At 54.3% G+C, this 20,210-nt stretch overlaps 2 gene segments (V, D, J or C); both read right to left on the bottom strand.

Moving 5' to 3' along the window:
- Positions 1-533: 533 nt before the first annotated feature.
- Positions 534-6,263, bottom strand: LOC309810297 (T cell receptor beta constant 1-like). The segment is given in 6 exons: positions 6,225-6,263; positions 5,379-5,469; positions 2,049-2,435; positions 1,335-1,352; positions 1,055-1,161; positions 534-773 (listed from the first exon to the last, which is right to left on the bottom strand).
- Positions 6,264-8,783: 2,520 nt separating this feature from the next.
- Positions 8,784-19,462, bottom strand: LOC309810109 (T cell receptor beta constant 1-like). The segment is given in 5 exons: positions 19,325-19,462; positions 10,376-10,762; positions 9,662-9,679; positions 9,380-9,486; positions 8,784-9,053 (listed from the first exon to the last, which is right to left on the bottom strand).
- Positions 19,463-20,210: the final 748 nt, after the last annotated feature.

Raw genomic sequence — 20,210 nt, 5'->3', positions numbered from 1 at the left:
AGGGCCTGACCCTATGTGTCCCACCTCCGTGAAATCTCCAGGTTTCACACTTCAGTGTTGTCAACTCTATGCCTTCTTTAGGATTCTAACTTAGGCAAAGTAGAACTAACTCTTATGCCCAAATTCTGAAAGCAGACAAGATAGAAGAACCAACACAGATAAACTCTAAATGCATAAGAAGTGAAACTTGAATCTGGAATTGAGAAATGATCAGACATTCTAACCTACAGGTCGCCCTGTCCTCCGTCCAGCGCTGAGCTGGGGGTTACGGTTCACCTCCATTCATCCTTATGCCATCAATATGCAGGATTTCCAGAGTCCAGCTCCTTGCCCTTCAAACTAACCCTACCCACTGGGGCCCAGAATACCCAGGTGTGGACCATGGGGTCCATCCTCCATCAGGACGAAATGGAAGAATCGACATTGGTCAGAGAGGAGGGTCCAGAACTCTGTATGCCTGAGGGGTGGTGACTTCCCTAAATCAGATGTAGAACAGGGAAGGGTAGAGCTCCATAGACACTCCTGGGACACAGTCAAGGCCACCATGACACTTTTATTGCTTCAGTCAATTTCAGATTCAGTGGGGAGGCGCTCAGTCGGCAGGGAAGCTGAGAGAAGGGACAGATATCCATGTAGGAAGGAGATAAAAGGGGGAGAGAGAGGAACTCCTGAGGAACACAGACTGGAAACATGTTAAGTAGCATCCAAGGAGAGGATAAAGAAGGACTCCGGATGCACTTTTGGAGCTGGTCTCAGGAATCCTTTTTCTTAACCTGAGGAAAAGAGGACATTGTCAGGGTGCCAGGGGCCACTGAACAGTACAGGTGGGTCAGAGGAGGCTGACTCTAGGGTCTGGTTTGGGGTACAGCTAGTTGATGCTCCCCATCCTCTAAGGCTACATTCTGTGATGACCTCGGATGTTCTTACCAGTCTGGCAGCCCCACTATAACTCCATTGAGGTCCCAGGACATGACTCTGAGACCCCCTCAGTTACGCTTCATGATATTCCACCCCCTCCCTTCAATCACTTCTCCCATCCTGCCCTCGTCCTTACCATGGCCATCAGCACCAGGGCGCTGACCAGCACAGCATAGAGGGTGGCCTTCCCCAGCAGGATCTCATAGAGGATGGTGGCAGACAGGACCCCTTGCTGATAGGACACTGTTGGCAGGAAGGGAGAGCAGGTAGGTACCTGTGAGCAGGGATCTCTGGTCTCCTTGCCCACGCACCCCCCCCCCCCAACCATGCCCCACCAGGGTTCATGGGTTTTGCATTCTCTGGTTCCAGAGCAAAGGCCATGGGAGATGGAGACAAAGGAGCAGGGGGCCACTTACCTGAAGTGAAGCCACAGTCTGAAAGAAAAAAGGAGGAGGGAAATGGATGAGAGAGTGCATCTTCAAAAGCAGATTCAAAACTAAGCCAGCCTTCCTCAGCCCAATAGCTGGCAAGGTGCTAACTCTTGCCAACAACCATGTGAGCTCGGAAATGGATCCTTCCCCAGTTGAGCCTTCAGATAAGACTCCAGCTTTGGCTGACACCTGATTGCAGCCTCCTGAGGAAGACGAGCCAGCTAAGTTATGCCCAAATTCCTGACCGATCAATACTATACAATAACAAATGGGTGGTATTTTGAGCTGCTTTAAAAACAACCAAGAAAAACAAAGAACTAAGCCAGACTTGTAGTCAGCACAGACTCCCAGGCTCTGGGCAGCCTCTGGTCAGTCCTAGCACCGCCTTCCTTCTGTTTTGGCGATGTGGCCACAGCATCCTTGAAGGTCACAGAACATGGCAGCACTGAAGGGAATGAGGACCCACTGCTCAGACCCTGAGCTGTGCAGGCGGTAGGGAGGGGGACCTTTCAGCACAGCTGAGTTGGGCGGACGGTCTGGGATCTGGGGGAGGAAGCAGCCCGAGGTGCCCTGTCCTCCGTCACGGAGGGCTGCCCACACCTCCCCTTTATTCGGCGTCTGGTCTCTCTGCTCTCCCCCCTGGACCTCCCCCTCTGTCTGCTCTGCCTTCCTCCTTGCTGAGCCTCCGCAGTGGCTCACCTGCTCGGCCCCAGACCTCGGCGCTGACGTTCTGGGTGACGGGTTTGGGCCCGTCCTGCTTCCACTCGTCCTCGTCCGCGACCCCGTGGAACCAGGCTTGGCAGCGGAAGAGGTTGCGAGGGTTGTACCAGAAGGTGGCGGAGACCCTCAGCCGGCTGCTCAGACAGTAGCGGGAGTCATTGTGGCTGGGGTCCTCCTTGTGGGGCTCAGGGTCCGTGCTGACCCCTGTCTTGACCTGCTTCCCGTTCACCCACCAGCTCAGCTCCACGTGGTCGGGGTAGAAGCCCGTGGCCAGGCACACGAGCGTGGCCTTCTGGGTCCGGGAGATCTCTGCTGCTGCCGGCTCGAACACAGCCACCTTGGGTGGGGTCACCTTGCTCAGGTCGTCTGGAAGGGAGAGGGGTTGGGAGCACGGGTGTGCGGAGGGCCGGCTGGGCGTGTGAGTTGGGGGCACGGGGAAGGGGGCCACGGGGTCATCGTAAAAGGAAATTACGTGGTAGTAGGTTCTGGTGGTTTGTTTGGGGGTCACCACCCGCTCCTCTGTGATTGTTCTCCCTCGGCCTGCCTGGCCTTTGTATTGACCCTACGACAGGCCTGTCTCCTGTGTCCCCAGCCCCTAAGGTGGCCTTACAAATGGCCCTGCCCGACATTCTGAGCGCTGTCTCTTCTTTCCCCTTATTTGATGTCTTATCCATCAAGAAAAGCTTACCTGTCTTTTTCTCCCCATAATATGTAGTAGTTATTTAAACAGAGCAGTGGATTGGAAGCAGAATAACGGAATTCAAAGCTTGGAACTGACTTTGCCCACCAACATGACGTTAGACAGTCTCTCATTGTCTCTGCATCACTTTTCCTGCTTGTGAAGGGAGAATCCCAGCACCGACTGTCCAGAGCGGGGGTGGAGATGAAATGATAAAAGGATTCAGAAAGCCCTGCCTTCAGCTAGGTTACATGTATGTGAGTCTCAGGGGCCGAGGAGTAAAGGGGATTTGGGGCTAAGGGGGTCATTTTGGGGGTGGGGTTTTTCTTCAGATGACAATATACAGATGGCATATTTGGGGGCACCAGGTGAGGACAGCCTTCTGTATTAGGGTGTGCTCATGAGAATGGGAGCTTTTCTTTCTTTCTGCTGCTTCAGCGGGTCATCCTAGCCATTCCTCTTCCCCCAGGTGCCCCTGAGTTTCCTCAGCTCGGACAGAGAGGCATCTCCTTGTGTTTCAAAGGCAGGCATCTTCAACCTTCTTTGCCCCTTTGATTCCACGTAGTCTACTTTTCCCTACCAGCAAGCTTCCTAAATAGGCCTCTGAGGTCGTCAGAGCAGCTTCTGCTCTCTGCTGCCTTGCTACAACTAAGCCCCTGGTCTGTGGCGTCCTCAAGGGCTCCAGGTGAAGGCATTCCAGTGACCGCCCCTGCGGCCTTTTCATTTGGCTGGCTCATTGCCTCTGGGCCCTCCTACATTCATGTTATCCTGCTCTTTGCTTTTTATCGATGGTTTTGTGTGTTTCTGAGCAATACTGTTAAAAGGAAGACAACTCACTCTAAAGAGATCTAGTTGAGGCTGGAAGATGGAGAAAATGTTCTTCTAACTGACGGTTCCCATTTCCCTGGATGTGACCTGACTTCAGGGCTGGCTTCCTGGGTGTGTGACCTGTGCACACAGATTCACTTTTCCGAGGTACTGGATCATTAAAGGGCCAGGACTTGGGACCCAGATTTACCTGGTTCTGAGGTCTCCTGCTTTTCTCCACCCTGGCTGATCACAGAAACCCAGCTTTCCTCTGGGAACAAACACTTCAGCTGATCCCCATTGGCTCCATCTTAATTAGCCTAACTACAAACATGCCTGCTGTTGTCAAATCATCCAGGTAAATATACTAGTATTGAGGGTTTCTTCCCCTCTGGAAGCTCAATACTCCCCACAGCAGGTGACCTTTAAGGTCCTTTTCCAGCACAAAGAACCTAAGATCCTTCTGGGAATGTTCCTCACCTCACAAGCAACATATCTGCATTTTAATGTATGTCCTGCACCACCTGGCTGTTTAACCTAGAAGACATGGTGTGAGGAGGGAGATTTCCAGCTAGGGATGAGGGGGGTACATTTGGTGAGCAAATCCACCCAGTGGCCCTGGTTCCCATCTAGCCCCCATGTGCTGTACACACAGCCTGGCCCTCAGGGGTCTGGGGCTTAGGAAGAGAGGAGGAGGTTTTAAACCTAATTTCAAATCCAATCTTCTAAACAGGAAATCAACAAACCCCGCTGATTTTGATTCTCTCCCTCACTGCCTCGTGTTTCTCTCTCCCACCTCTCTGTTCCACACTCTTGTTTGTCCTCCTTTTTCTCCTCTGTTCAGTGGAAGCCTCCATCTGCACCTCCCAGGAGCCGGCTGTGCAGGGGGCCACATCCTGTGCCCATCCCTGCTTGTTCCTGCCCCTGGGGCTCATCCTCCCCTTTGCATCAGCTACACCCCCTCCTGCCCTTCCCCCAGCCCAGATTGCCCTCCTCGGTCTTTTTCTCCAATCAAGCAGCTCTCAGAGTCCTAATAAATCCTCTCTTTCTCCAATGCTCACCCTGTCCCTAAATATCTCAGAGACAAAGAGACCAAAGCCCCCCCTTTCCCTCTGTCCAAATTCCCGTCCCAGGAGTATCCCTACCCAATACCCTCCCCACCCAATATTCCCCACCTCCCTTGCAGAGTTGACCCCCAGATGGACAACTGAACACGCGCCCCAGCTCCAGCCCACACCACCCATCTCTGGGGACCCCCGGGAGCCGGGCTGGAAGGAGGGGAGGCATCCAAATCTTACCTATGACCGTGAGCCTGGTGCCTGGGCCAAAATGCTGCTCATAGGAGCACAGCGAGAAGCCCCGCACTCAAACCCCCGCAGCTCCAAGCCGCTCCCGGGTCCCAGCGCCCAGCTTCAGTGCTGCGAGGGGACCAGGTGCCCGCGTCCGCCCCGCCCCGCCGCCGCTGCCGGGCCCGCGGACACCCACCCACCACGGTCAGCCGGCTGCCGGCGCCTGTAAAGCATAGCCCCGGGGCTCCCCACCCAAACCGAGGCGCGCCGCCCGCGCTCACCTAGCACCAGGAGCCGCGTGCCCGGCCCGAAGTACTGGGGCTCAGTCACGGCCGCCCAGCGCCGCGCAAAAACCCGCCGCGTCCCCGGCGGCAGCGTCCCCGCTCACCTAGCACCGACAGCCGGGTGCCCGCGCCGAAGTACTGAGTGTCAGTGCTCACAGCTTCAGGGCTCAGCACAAAAAGGGGTCCCGCGGCCGTGCTGGCGTCCTGAACGCCCCGCTCCGCTCCTAACGCCCCAGGGCACCCCGCTCACCTAGCACAGTCAGCCGGGTGCCCGCGCCGAAAACCAGAGGGTCGTTGCTCACAGCCCAGAGGCCCAGGACAAAAACCGGCGCTGCCTGCTCCTGATGTCCCGGACTCAGCGCAGGTCCCCACCGACCCCGGGCACAGCCCCAGTGGAGATGGGCAGCTGCCCACGTCTCTCCAGCCCGCCCGGGCGAGCGCTCCGGGAACCCAGCTGCCCCCCTTACCCAGCACAGTCAGCTTGGAACCATTGCCAAAATACAGCTTCCCGGTGTTCACACAGCTCTGGGGACTCAGGCACAAACTTAGCCTTCCCTGAGAGCAGCCCAGGAGGGTCCAGCGTCCACTCCCCAAAAGCCAGGGTTCAGGCGGTCATCCAGGCTGGGCAGCCCATCCTCCCTCCCCCCGGAGCAGCCTCCTTACCTAGCACAGTGAGCCTGGTCCCTGGCCCAAAGTTTAGCTCATTGTAGGAGCACAGTGGGAAGGGGCTACCAAGAATTCCTCCTCCTTCCCCTCCTCCCCTGGCACAGACTGGAGCCACCCTCCTTCTCCCTGGCTTCCCTCTTCCCACCTCTCTTCAGAACTAGCTGGACACAGAAATCTGGGCGCTGCCTGAGGTCAGCCCAATTTGCAGACAATGAGCTTGGCTTGGGGACTTACAGTGGTTGTGAAATTGGAAGGGGTATTTGTGATGAAGATTTTGCTGGATTGGGAAGTGTTCCAGGCTAGACCCTGCCTCTTACTACTTCTGTGACCCGCAACCCCCCTGGCCTAAGTTTCTGCAACTGAAAAATGGGGTAACATCTTCCCCACAGCGTTGTTGTGAGTGCTGAACAAATTACACACCACGAAGTACTTTGTCAAAGGGCAAGTTTTGTGAAAAGCGCTCAATCATGATTCCATTTTGTGGCTTGATTCTTCACTTTCCTGGAAGCTGAGTGTGGAGCAGGGAGGGGCAGAGGTGATCACTGAGCCCAGATCCCTGAGAGATCACATCAGGGACCCGCTCAGGAGATCTCTCCCAGCTACTCTCCCTGTGCAGGAGCCCCCCCTGGGCAGGTGGAGCTATTTTCTGAAGCAGGGCTTTTTGTAAAAGCCCTTCCTCTAACTGAATCATCGTGCCCCACCCCAAGTCCCCACAATGTTACACTATGATACAAAAATGTCCTCTCCTATTGTCCCCCTCCCCTAACGACTGCGCAGAGGCAGGAAGTGCAGGTGGCGGAGGTTGGTCTGATTGAGTGGGGTGTGAAAAAAACTCAGAGTCATCGAAAGTGGGGAGGGGCTTGGGGAATGTTAGGGTGCTAGTGGAGGGGGAAGGGGACAGAGAGGCCCCTCCTGGAACCTTCGTCACCCTGAGGAGATCTCCTATGTCATCAGGGCTCCCCTCTGGGACTCACTGTGCCCACCTGCACAGACTGGCATTTATAGTGAGGCGGGTGGGAGGAGCATCCCTAGGGCAGGTGATGGCAACTTAGGGCAGGAGGACACACAGCCTGGAAAGCTCTGCGGCGATTCCCCATTGCTTCCTGAATAGGGTCCAAGCTCCTTCCCCTTCATTAGTCCACAGACACTTAATGAACATCTACTGTATGCCAGGCCTCATGCTGGTTGCAAGGATAGAGTCCGCTCTCAAAGCGGGAAGCCCCAACCTGCCTTTTCAGCCTTATGACTTCCATCTTGGACCTTGCAGCCCGCTGTGCAGAAGTACCCAGAAGTACCTGACCCTGTAGTTTCATATCCTGTTCATACATCCAACTATCATGACCTCTCCCCCACATGGCTAATTGAGACCAATTCTTCCTTTGAAGAATTGCCACCTTCTCAGACTCTCCCCTGATGGTCCCCGTCAGAAACCTAGTGCTAGCCTCTGCCTGCATTTTCGGAGACAGCTCACGTTGCTGTTGCAAGCATCACCTTGTATGTTAACTGTTTCTATTCATGAATTATCCCCCTTATGAGCAGGGAAGCTTCTCGGGCACTGTGACCTGGATATCTTTGTTTTCTTAAAGGTTACTAGCAAATGTTCCAATGATATGTGCTTAACGAGTAGGCGCCTCTGCTCATGCATAGACATACGTGTAGACACGTATGTACACGTGTAGACACGCTCATGTAGACATACGTGTTTACGCATGTGTGTTGGTATATGTGCAGACACCCATGTTAGAATGCACGCAGTGTTGTAGTAGTGGGAGGAGGCTGTGTGCTGCAGGCCTGTGGAGGGGGGATAGATGGGTGTTTCAGGCAGGCCTTAGGGTGATATCTGCTCCTGAATTGGGTCACTTTGGGCAAACTCATTGATTCATTCATTTCTTTAAAGAGAATTTATTGGGTTAGTACACTGAACCAAGGTACTACGCCACATCACAAGGATACTGTAATACAACACAACCTGGTCCTCAAGGAGCTGACCTTCTAGTGGGGGTGTCAGACAAGGAAAGAGGTAGTTTCCATCAACTGTGGCCAGTGGCAGGAAGGAGATGCACACAGGGTACTGTGATAGCAAGATACAGGGAGAATTTCATCCAGTTGCATGGAGTAAGGGGCAAAGATGCTCCAGAGAAGGCTACTTGCTAGGGAAGATGTCATCGTGGAATCTGCAAGGGTGAGTGGGAGTGCACATATGTGTCATTCCAGGCAGAGGAGTGCAAGATGGCCTGAGGGCCAGTGACTCGGGGGCTCAGGGTGACGGGAATGAGGGTGAGTGTGGATAAAGTGGTGGAGGACAAAGGTGGGTCTTTTATGCCATCCTGAGGACTTTGGGTTACATCACCATGGTGACAATGAGACAGTAAAGAGCTTTGGAAGGATTTCTAGAAATACCAACAGGGCTGATCCTTGGTTTTAGGGAAACTTATTTCCTATCCTCTCAGGACTGATCAGGGACATATTCACACACCTTTAATTCACTAGAGTGAAATTTATAACCACCTTTGTAACTTAAACTGGAAGATACATCTGATAATGAGAATAGATAGTAATTTCTCTTCTCACCTGGAATCACTCCTTGGTGATGAAGGAAGCTGAGTAGTGCCTTCAGGGAGACAGTGGAGAGAAGCGTGTATATGATACCCAGCTTTGTTGGCCATGGGGACATGACCACTCAGCAAGTGGACACAGCTCTTCCTCAGAGCACCTTTGTCCAGGTAGGACAGAAACTTCCTATAGGCAGCATCACAACTTTTTCTAGGTTGTTCCAGAGTAAGCCTCTCTCTTCACCAATCACACGCTTTCACACGTACTGAAGTTTTGCCAGCAGTGAGGAGTAGTACCAGCCACAGGCTGGGTCCCTTGACCCTCCTACCTGAGGGGACTACACTTTCTTGAATACCTCTTGTTTCTACCCTGGCTGGAGTCACATGGGACTTCAGAGATGGACGGAAGAGATATCTAGACACAAGGCAGACTCAAGCCAGATCAGGCCATTTTTATTGGTTGAATCAGTTCAGGCCCGCCAGGATCCCCCTTGGGCTAGGGAGATTTTGGTCGTGAGTGTTTGGGGTGCACGCACACAGGGGTAGATACTGGGATGCGTAGAGAAATGAGAGCAGCTCTTCTGAAGCACTGGGTAGGAATGGAAAAAGCAGAATTCACATCAGGGCAATAACAGGCTGGAAGCTCCTGGCTCCACCTCTAAGCTGGCTTCACCTCTAAGCTGGCTTCAGGAATCCTTTCTCTTGACCTGAAGAAGAGAAAGTTTGGGGGTTACCAGGAGCCAGGAGCACTGGGGACTGAGAGGAAGTAGGGTTTCCCACTGACAAGACAAATAGCAGGGTTCCCCCAACATCCATCCATTGGGTTTTCAGGTGACCCCAGTTTCTCCTTCACAGCATGGCACTTGCATTGGGATCCCAGAGGTATAAGGTGTCTTCTGAGGCGTGTGGGTGACTGCCCCTCTTCCTCTCTGCCCACTCTGGTCCTGGCAGGGTCTCTGTGTTCCTGGGTGTCAGTTGCTGTGTTTCAAGTGTCACCTCCAATCAGCCGGCCCCATCCTGCCCTCGTCCTTACCATGGCCATCAGCACCAGGGCGCTGACCAGCACAGCATAGAGGGTGGCCTTCCCCAGCAGGATCTCATAGAGGATGGTGGCAGACAGGACCCCTTGCTGATAGGACACTGTTGGCAGGAAGGGAGAGCAGGTAGGTACCTGTGAGCAGGGATCTCTGGTCTCCTTGCCCACGCACCACCCCACCTCCCGACCATGCCCCACCAGGGTTCATGGGTTTTGCATTCTCTGGTTCCAGAGCAAAGGCCATGGGAGATGGAGACAAAGGAGCAGGGGGCCACTTACCCGAGGTAAAGCCACAGTCTGAAAGAAAAAAGGAGGAGGGAAATGGATGAGAGAGTGCATCTTCAAAAGCAGATTCAAAACTAAGCCAGCCTTCCTCAGCCCAATAGCTGGCAAGGTGCTAACTCTTGCCAACAACCATGTGAGCTCGGAAATGGATCCTTCCCCAGTTGAGCCTTCAGATAAGACTCCAGCTTTGGCTGACACCTGATTGCAGCCTCCTGAGGAAGACGAGCCAGCTAAGTTATGCCCAAATTCCTGACCCATCAAAACTATACAATAACAAATGGGTGGTATTTTGAGCTGCTTTAAAAATAACCAAGAAAAACAAAGAACTAAGCCAGACGTGTAGTCAGCACAGACTCCCGGGCTCAGGGCAGCCTCTGGTCAGTCCTAGCACCGCCTTCCTTCTGTTTTGGCGATGTGGCCACAGCATCCTTGAAGGTCACGGAACATGGCAGCACTGAAGGGAATGAGGACCCACTGCTCAGACCCTGAGCTGTGCAGGCGGTAGGGAGGGGGACCTTTCAGCACAGCTGAGTTGGGCGGATGGTCTGGGATCTGGGGGAGGAAGCAGCCCGAGGTGCCCTGTCCTCCGTCACGGAGGGCTGCCCACACCTCCCCTTTATTCGGCGTCTGGTCTCTCTGCTCTCCCCCCTGGACCTCCCCCTCTGTCTGCTCTGCCTTCCTCCTTGCTGAGCCTCCGCAGTGGCTCACCTGCTCGGCCCCAGACCTCGGCGCTGACGTTCTGGGTGACGGGTTTGGGCCCGTCCTGCTTCCACTCGTCCTCGTCCGCGACCCCGTGGAACCAGGCTTGGCAGCGGAAGAGGTTGCGAGGGTTGTACCAGAAGGTGGCGGAGACCCTCAGCCGGCTGCTCAGACAGTAGCGGGAGTCATTGTGGCTGGGGTCCTCCTTGTGGGGCTCAGGGTCCGTGCTGACCCCTGTCTTGACCTGCTTCCCGTTCACCCACCAGCTCAGCTCCACGTGGTCGGGGTAGAAGCCCGTGGCCAGGCACACGAGCGTGGCCTTCTGGGTCCGGGAGATCTCTGCTGCTGCCGGCTCGAACACAGCCACCTTGGGTGGGGTCACCTTGCTCAGGTCGTCTGGAAGGGAGAGGGGTTGGGAGCACGGGTGTCCGGAGGGCCGGCTGGGCGTGTGAGTTGGGGGCACGGGGAAGGGACCACGGGGTCATCGTAAAAGGAAATTACGTGGTAGTAGGTTCTGGTGGTTTGTTTGGGGGTCACCACCCGCTCCTCTGTGATTGTTCTCCCTCGGCCTGCCTGACCTTTGTATTGACCCTACGACAGGCCTGTCTCCTGTGTCCCCAGCCCCTAAGGTGGCCTTACAAATGGCCCTGCCCGACATTCTGAGCGCTGTCTCTTCTTTCCCCTTATTTGATGTCTTATCCATCAAGAAAAGCTTACCTGTCTTTTTCTCCCCATAATATGTAGTAGTTATTTAAACAGAGCAGTGGATTGGAAGCAGAATAACGGAATTCAAAGCTTGGAACTGACTTTGCCCACCAGCATGACGTTAGACAGTCTCTCATCGTCTCTGCATCACTTTTGCTGCTTGTGAAGGGAGAATCCCAACACCGACTGTCCAGAGCGGGGGTGGAGATGAAATGATACAAGGATTCAGAAAGCCCCTGCCCTCAGCTGGATTACTTGTATGTGAGTCTCAGGGGCCGAGGAGAAAAGGGGATTTCGGGCTAAGGGGGTCATTTTGGGGGTGGGGTTTTTCTTCAGATGACAATGTACAGGTGGCATATTTGGGGGCACCACGTGAGGACACCTTCTGTATTAGGGTGTGCTCATGAGAATGGGAGCTTTTCTTTCTTTCTGCTGCTTCAGCGGGTCAGCCTAGCCATTCCTCTGCCTCCAGGTATCCCTGAGTTTCCTCAGCTCGGACAGATAGCCATCTCCCTGTGTTTCAAATGCAGGCATCTTCAACCTTCTTTGCCCCTTTGATTCCACGTAGTCTACTTTTCCCTACCAGCAAGCTTCCTAAATAGGCCTCTGAGGTCATCAGAGCAGCTTCTGCTCTCAGCTGTCTCGCTACAACTAAGCCCCTGGTCTGTGGCGTCCTCGAAGGCTCCAGGTGAAGGCATTCCAGTGACCGCCCCTGCGGCCTTTTCATTTGGCTGGCTCATTGCTTCTGGGCCCTCCTACATTCATGTTATCCTGCTCTTTGCTTTTTATCGATGGTTTTGTGTGTTTCTGAGCAATACTGTTAAAAGGAAGACAACTCACTCTAAAGAGATCTAGTTGAGGCTGGAAGATGGAGAAAATGTTCTTCTAACTGACGGTTCCCATTTCCCTGGATGTGACCTGACTTCAGGGCTGGCTTCCTGGGTGTGTGACCTGTGCAGTCACGCAGGACCCCACACTTAGAAGGGCCCCTTGTTGATTTAATGTGCTGCTGTTAGCATTTTGAAATTCTAAGTAATTTTTAACAAAAGCCCTGGGTGTTCCCTTTGTGGTGGTTGTGCTCCCCATCAGGTCTGCTGCCCCGCCCTGCATTTCCCACCTTGCTGATTACTCCTCTGTCGCTAGGTCTTTACTGGCTGACCAGGTAATCTCCTAACTTCTCTCTGCTGTGCTGGCTCCATCAGGCTTTCTGCCCCCGGCCTGGTTATTCACTCTCGCCTCAAAGCCCCTGCCCCTGGGGTTCAACCAGCCCTCCAAGGGCACTATGGAATCTACTCCTCTGACCTCCTCACCCAGCAAACTTTCAGCCCCTATTTGAAAAAGTAAAGATGCCTTTGGAGCCACGTGCAATGCTCCCCATGGTGGTGATGTAATGGGCAGAACCATCAGAAGCCAGACCTTCCTTACAGCCTGAAGCACTGACTACATGGCTCCATGATGAGGGCAAAGCCTGTTCTCCCTCCATGTTTGCGAGTCCCTGTGGGGTGTGGGTCAGCTTGCCCACGTGGGTGCACGTGTGTGTCCTGGTGAGCTTCTGTTGTGTGTGCTTGGATGTGGGCTGAACTAGCCTCAGGCCGAATTCTGAAGTTCATCTGGTCCTGTTCCCAGCCCTCCTGCCCATCAGCCACATGCCAAACCTGCCCCTCCTTGGGCACTGGACTCCTCTCCCTTGCCAGCAGTCACCTAGCGGAAGGGTAGGGAGGGGACCACTGGATTACAAGAGGTTTCCTGGATACTCTCCATGTAGCTACTCTGGTAAGTCTCACAGCAGATTTAGCAGTAGGTATTGTTGATGACATTGTATAGAAGAGGGAAGGTTCCCACAGATTCACTCGACCAAGGTCACCAGATCATTAAAGGGCCAGGGCTTGGGACCCAGATTTTTCTGGTTGTAAGCTCTCCTGCTTTTCTCCACCCTGGCTGATCACAGGAACCCAGCTTCCCCTCCGGGAACAAACATTCAGCTGAGCCTCATTGGCTCCATCTTAATGAGCCTAACTACAAACATGCTTGCTGTTGTCAAATAAGCCAGTAAATATACCAGTTTTGAGGAGTTCTTCCCCCTGAAGCCTCAATGCTCCCATCACCAGGTGACCTTTTTAAGGTCCCTTTCCAGCACTAAGAGACTAAGATCCTCCAGGGAATGTTCCTCACCTCACAAGCAACATATCTGCATTTTAATGTATGTCCTGCACCACCTGGCTGTTTAACCTAGAAGACATGGCGTGAGGAGGGAGATTTCTGGCTAGGGGATGAGGGGGGTACATTTGGTGAGCAAATCCACCCAGTGGCCCAGGTTCCCATCTAGCCCCCATGTGCTGTACACACAGCCTGGCCCTCAGGGGTCTGGGGCTTAGGAAGAGAGGAGGAGGTTTTAAACCTAATTTCAAATCCAAACTTCTAAACAGGAAATCAACAAACCGCGCTGATTTTGATTCTCTCCCTCACTGCCTCGTGTTTCTCTCTCCCACCTCTCTGTTCCACACTCTTGTTTGTCCTCCTTTTTCTCCTCTGTTCAGTGGAAGCCTCCATCTGCACCTCCCAGGAGCCGGCTGTGCAGGGGGCCACATCCTGTGCCCATCCCTGCTTGTTCCTGCCCCTGGGGCTCATCCTCCCCTTTGCATCAGCTACACCCCCTCCTGCCCTTCCCCCAGCCCAGACTGCCCTCCTCGGTCTTTTTCTCCAATCAAGCAGCTCTCAGAGTCCTAATAAATCCTTTCTTTCTCCAATGTTCACCCTGTCCCTAAATATCTCAGAAACAGAGACCAAAGCCCCGCCCCCCCACACACACCTTGCCCTCTGTCTCTGTTCCCGGACCAGGAGTACCCCATCCCAGGCCCCTCATCCCTTGCAGAGCTGACCCCACAGATGGACAACTGGCAACACAGCCCGCTGCAGCCCTCCCCACCCGTCTCCGGGGACACGATGGGCTGCGAATGGAAGGCAGGGAGACAGCCAAATCTCACCTGTGACCGTGAGCCTGGTGCCTGGGCCGAAGTACCGCTCATTGGAGCACAGAGTCCCAGTCCAGCACGCAAACCCCTCAGCGCCCAGCCACTCGCCCTCCGGGTCCCAGCGCCCGGCTCCAGCGCAGGGAGGGGATCAGGTGCCCGTGTCCGACCTTCCAACCCGCCCCGCCGCCGCTGCCGGGCCCGCGGACACTCACCCATCACGGTCAGCCGTCTGCCGGCGCCTGGAAGGCACAGCCCCGGGGCTCCCCACCCAAACCGAGGCGCGCCGCCCGCGCTCACCTAGCACCAGGAGCCGCGTGCCCGGCCCGAAGTACTGGGGCTCAGTCACGGCCGCCCAGCGCCGCGCAAAAACCCGCCGCGTCGCCGGCGGCAGCGTCCCCGCTCACCTAGCACCGACAGCCGGGTGCCCGCGCCGAAGTACTGAGTGTTTTGGCTCACAGCCCTGAGGCCCAGGACAAAAACCGGCGCTGCCCGCTCTTGATGTCCCGGACTCAGCGCAGGTCCCCACCGACCCCGGGCACAGCCCCAGTGGAGATGGGCAGCTGCCCACGTCTCTCCAGCCCGCCCGGGCGAGCGCTCAGGGACCCTAGCTACCCCCCTTACCCAGCACAGTCAGCTTGGAACCATTGCCAAAATACAGCTTCCCGGTGTTCACACAGCTCTGGGGACTCAGGCACAAACTTAGCCTTCCCTGAGAGCAGCCCAGGAGGGTCCAGCGTCCACTCCCCAAAAGCCAGGGTTCAGGCGGTCATCCAGGCTGGGCAGCCCATCCTCCCTCCCCCCGGAGCAGCCTCCTTACCTAGCACAGTGAGCCTGGTCTCTGGCTCGAAGTACTGCTCACTGTAGGAGCACAGTGGGAAGGGGCTACCAAGAATTCCTCCTCCTTCCCCTCCTCCCCTGGCACAGACTGGAGCCACCCTCCTTCTCCCTGGCTTCCCTCTTCCCACCTCTCTTCAGAACTAGCTGGACACAGAAATCTGGGCCCTGCCTGAGGTCAGCCCAATTTGCAGACAATGAGCTTGGCTTGGGGACTTACAGTGGTTGTGAAATTGGAAGGGGTATTTGTGATGGAGATTTTGCTGGATTGGGAAGCGTCCCAGGCTAGACCCTGCCTCTGACTACTTCCGTGACCTGCAACTTCCCTGGCCTTCATTTCTGCAACTGAAAAATGGGGTAATATCTTCCCCACAGCGTTGTTGTGAGTGCTGAACAAATTACACACCTGCAAGTGCTCTGTCAATGGGCAAGTTTTGTGAAAAGTTTTATGATTATCCCACTTTAACGTTTTGATGCTTCATGTTCCTGGGGAGCTTAGTGTGGAGCAGGGAGAGGCAGGGGTGATTTGTTTGGGCGTCACCATCCGCATTCCCTGCTGTTAGTCTCCCTCATCTTTGCCCCTTCTTTCTCCCCACAATGGGCACTCACTACTGACTGCCTCCCCCAAGTCCCTAAGGTGGCATTTTATCCTGATTTTCTTGGCTGTGTTTGAAAAGCCCTGTACTTGGGGCCCTGTAGGATTAGCCATCGAATGAGTATATCTGTCTGTTTTCTTCCTAGTTCAAATCCCTCTTTGGTGCATGACTATCTAACTTTTCAGACTTAGAAGTAATTACAGTAGAGTTGAAATAAGCCTGGATTTTGAGGCAGAGGATTCCTACTAGCAGCATGATCCTGAGAACTAAACTGACTTTTTCCAATGATCATTTTCCTGTTTTTGCAGGGTGTATGTGCTTATCTGTTTGAGTGACAGCACGTATTAATTAGAATTAGACATTCTTCCCCAGAAGAGATACTTTTCCCGTTGCATCTGACATATTCTTTTCTCTCTACTCTACGCGACTCACCTTTTGTTTTGATTTTACATGTAACCTGCTTTGTGGAGCCCCCGTGCCTCTGGCTGTTATCCTATCTGATGTTCCACACTGACTGCTACACCAAGGCGCTCCGGGGGTGTGGTAGCTTGCCGAGGATGGCTGGAATCCCATGAAAGGAACTGCTCATGGGTTGAACCCTTTCTTATTTCCAGTGCCCAGCAAACCTCTCTCCCCGCTTTTGAATCCTAGCTCCAGCCACGCTTTATATTCATAAAAGCAGCAAAAGCTTGGAAACGAACAAATCCCAAAGTCCGAGGGCCAGTTCATCAGAGGGTTCATATTATAAAGTCCCAGGCCCTTTGACATGCCTGACAGAAAGGAGAGAATTTCTGGAATTGTTGGAAGGCAGGCCCTCATGTGAAGACATGGAGGAATGGGAAAAAAACACGTCTACCTTTCAAGCACCCTCCTTGTGGCCAGAATGTACTGTGCCCTCTGTTTGGCTCTGTTCTAGGAATGAGTTTGTGGAACAGAAGTATGGCAAACCCAGATGTCTCCACTTTATCCAAGTTTGGGAAATGTGTCTAGTGGGAAAATTGAGACACAGGTTTGGAAAAAGGCAAACTCTGTGACACAGTGAGGATAAACAATAAGAATGAAAAGGATGGCTACAAGAGGGTCCATCCTTAAAAAGGATTTTCACATGATTTAGTCCCTTACAGTTTCAGGACCCCCAGAGACTACCATTGTCATCTCTGTTTTATACATCTCAGAGGGCCTGAGACAGTTTAGGTCACTTTGCAAATTGCATGAGCCCCTCCCTCCCCAGAACCCAGGCATTTGGAATCCCAGTGATCTGTACTTTCCAATTTCCATGACACTCCCTGGCACGTGCTCCTATCTGCAGGACAAAGCCTGCCCCAGCCAACCAGTCTGGTAGAACCTCTGTGGCCCGCTGCTCTGGCCATGTCTTTAACTCCAGCCCAGGCCCATCTCACCCTTGCGCTGCTTCTCCCACCTGCCTGCTTCCTCCAGAGGGTGGTAATGGTGTGTTAGTGTTTCACGATGGGCCTGTGACTCGCTGATCTCAGCACAGATCCTGAGGTTTGAGAACATGGGGCCTCAACCTGCTTCTCTTCTTTCTGCCTTGGCTGTTGCTAAGATGGTGTAAGTTTCCAGTTGTAACAGCTTATTCAGACCTACCTCCTCTGACCCCCAGCAAGCGCAATGTTCCCCAGGGCCACCCCTGCAAGCTCACGTGATGCCGTGACACAGACCTCGGCCTTCAGGGCTCAGGAGTCCCCCTCAAGCCCCCTCAGTCTCACCAAGCTGCTCCCCTATGGCCTCCTGAGTCCTTAAACCACCTCAGGAAGACACACGTGGATCTTGGAGACAGAGAAGGACACAAGGAAGGCGAGGACAGCACTCTGAGCTGGAGGGAGGCGTTGGGGGTGGATTTTAACATAGAAGACGGAGCTGTTCACCAAAACGGGGTCAACAGTGCAGGATCAGAGTTAGAAGGAGGGGGGGAAATGGAGAAGATCAGAAAAGAAAGGGAAAGTAAAGCAGCACACCCGCTAAATCAGGAGAGAGGAGGGGAGTCTTGGAGAACAATGAGAAGAAGAATGAGAAAACACAAAGCCGGGAGACAAGCACAGAAGCACAGCTCCTCTGAGCCCTTGGCCGAAGAGCCGCATCAAACACAGTGGAGCAAGCCGGAGATGCTCCGGAAGGAAAGGGCAGTTCTGACCCCCTCCTTACACCTCGCTCCCTGTCTGATACCTGTCACGGTGAGCCTGGTGCCGATCCCAAAGTGGAGGGGCGAATTATAGGAACACAGCTGCAGGAGGCTGTAGGCAAACCCCCCAGAGGTGTCCAGCCGGAGCGCTAGTCTTAGCTCCTTGAGAGCAGAGATGACCACCTTTCCCTGCCTGGATTCACGGCTCAGGACCAAAGGGATCCCACTAGGAGAAAGACCTAAGCACACTCTGGGGAAAGAGGGGAAAGAAGAGGAGGCTTAGGAGGGGCCGATCCACGCACAGAAGAAGGAGGGATGGACCACCGACAGAAGAGTAAAGAAGCAGTTTATGGGCTGAAGACTTAGAGGACAAACAGAGGAATCAACCAAGCCTCATCTAAAGCGGTGGCAGACCCAGCTCCCCGGAAGCCCCACAGGGACCAGAGTTTACTCAACCCTCTCCCACCGGGGCTGGACGGAGAGGTAGACACTCCGGGTCCAAGGGACAGTGGCCCCGTCTCCCGGCTCTTACGCCTTACCCAGGACAGAGAGTCGAGTCCCACTTCCAAAGTACTGCACCTGGTTGCTCCACAGTATAACACGGGCGTGGCAAACCCCAGAGCGGCCGGTATGGGGCCCTTCTTTCTAGAAACGAGCTTCTCCCCAGAACTTCTGGGGGTCCTAGCACCTTCTCCACTCACCCACACTCTCCGCCTTTTCTCTGCTGCGTTCTCAGTCCCTGCCTTCTCTAAAGGGAACTTCTAGAACTCCAGCCTTACAATACATCATCCCCAGGGAAGACCTTTACTTACCCAGCCCAGAAAGCTTCGTTCCGCTGCCGAAATACAGGCTTTCATTAGTCACACGACATGAAAGCCCGGTAGGGACACTGTGCCTGCGCCTCCCATTCTTTCCCCACCCCTCTGCCGGTCCACCTGCAGATCTCCTGTCCCCTTCCTTGGTGGAATTTTAACTCCCGGAGGTGGAGTGGATGACAACTGTACAACCCAAAAAGCTGCGGTCAGAGGACCAGTTTGGCCCCGTGAGATTTCTCACCCCCCTCTCCTGTGTCCATCTCCTTTCTACGCGAGGGAGAGAAAAGGCAGGACTGAGAGATCCAAGGCCAGACGCTCTCCCATCTACCGTGGCCGTGATGGGCACCCTCCAAGGAGAGGAAGATGGACACGGAGACCCCTTTCCAGCTGAGACTACTTGCCTCTCGGTAGGGAAACCCAGGCTTGGCACAGCAAGCCTATGAAACTATTGGAGATGGAGGCTGTCCGTCTCATCAAGATAAGAATTCATCAAGACGAGAATTCAGATTTTTCTGATAAAAACACGCTTTAACCTAGGCACCCCTATCGGAGGCTCCATCTGGACCCTGCCCCTCCCTGTAGGTTCCCAGCCCCCCAGCCCTGACTGGCTTACCTATGACAGTGAGCCGGCTTCCTTCCCCAAAATAGTAGGTGTCTCCAAAGCACAACCTCCTAGATTCACTTCAAAACCTCTCCTTGTCTGCTGGGATTCTGGGAGAGGTTAGGGTGTTCATGGCTCCCTTCCCTCCCAGAGCCACCAGCCCCCTTCAAACAGTCTGCATACCATTCCAGAACTTTCCAGGGCCCCAGGACCCAGGAGCTGGGTCATCCCTTCCCTCCCACATTTCCCGAGAGAGTCCTCCCTCGTGGTACCCACCTGGAGACCCTGGCCTTACCTACAACAGTCAGCTTGGTCCCTGGGCCGAAGGTATAGTCATAGCACATCAGAATACAGCCGCCTTACAAGGCACACTTGGGACCCGCCTTCCCCTACGAGGGGCCAGGAAAGGCCTGGACTATGTCTTACCTACAACTGTGAGCCTGGTGCCTTCTCCGAAGAAGACTTCAGTGTTTGCACAGTGACGCGGAGTAAAGAGGAAAACAAATGCCAGGAGTGCAGAGAGGACTGGGTTTTGGTTGGTGCCTGGTGGACTCGGGGACTAGGAATCCCCTCCTGTGCTTTACAGATATTGTACAGAAGAATGTTTTCGACTTTTGACTCTTGGGGCCACGGAGCATGGGCAGAGTCCATCCAGAGAGCCCTGTGCCCTGTTTTTTGATTCTTCCTGAGGGTCCATCAGAAGGATGTGGGCCTGGCGAGGAGGGCAGGATCCCAGAGACCCGTGACTGTCCCTGGAGGGCTGGGCTAGTGCTGGCTTCTTCCTTCATAGAACGGTCACCTCCCGTGTACCTTCCCATTGACCTTGTCCTTGGGTGGGGGGAGGGGGAGGGTGGGATAAAGGGGTCTCTCTGAGGCCTTCACCCATGAGGCCACAGAGGCATCTTCTTTTTTTTTATTAATTAATTTATTTTTGCTGTGTTGGGTCTTCGTTTCTGTGCGAGGGCTTTCTCTAGTTGTGGCGAGCGGGGGCCACTCTTCATCGCAGTGCGCGGGCCTCTCACTATCGCGGCCTCTCTTGTTGCGGGGCACAGGCTCCAGACGCGCAGGCTCAGTAGTTGTGGCTCACGGGCCTAGTTGCTCCGTGGCATGTGGGATCCTTCCAGACCAGGGCTCTAACCCGTGTCCCCTGCATTAGCAGGCAGATTCTCAACCACTGCGCC

This window comes from Mesoplodon mirus (genome assembly GCF_964341445.2).
Source record: "Mesoplodon mirus genome assembly, chromosome: 9".
Classification (NCBI taxonomy): Eukaryota; Metazoa; Chordata; class Mammalia; order Artiodactyla; family Ziphiidae; genus Mesoplodon; species Mesoplodon mirus.
This window is presented reverse-complemented; position numbering and strand designations above follow the sequence as displayed.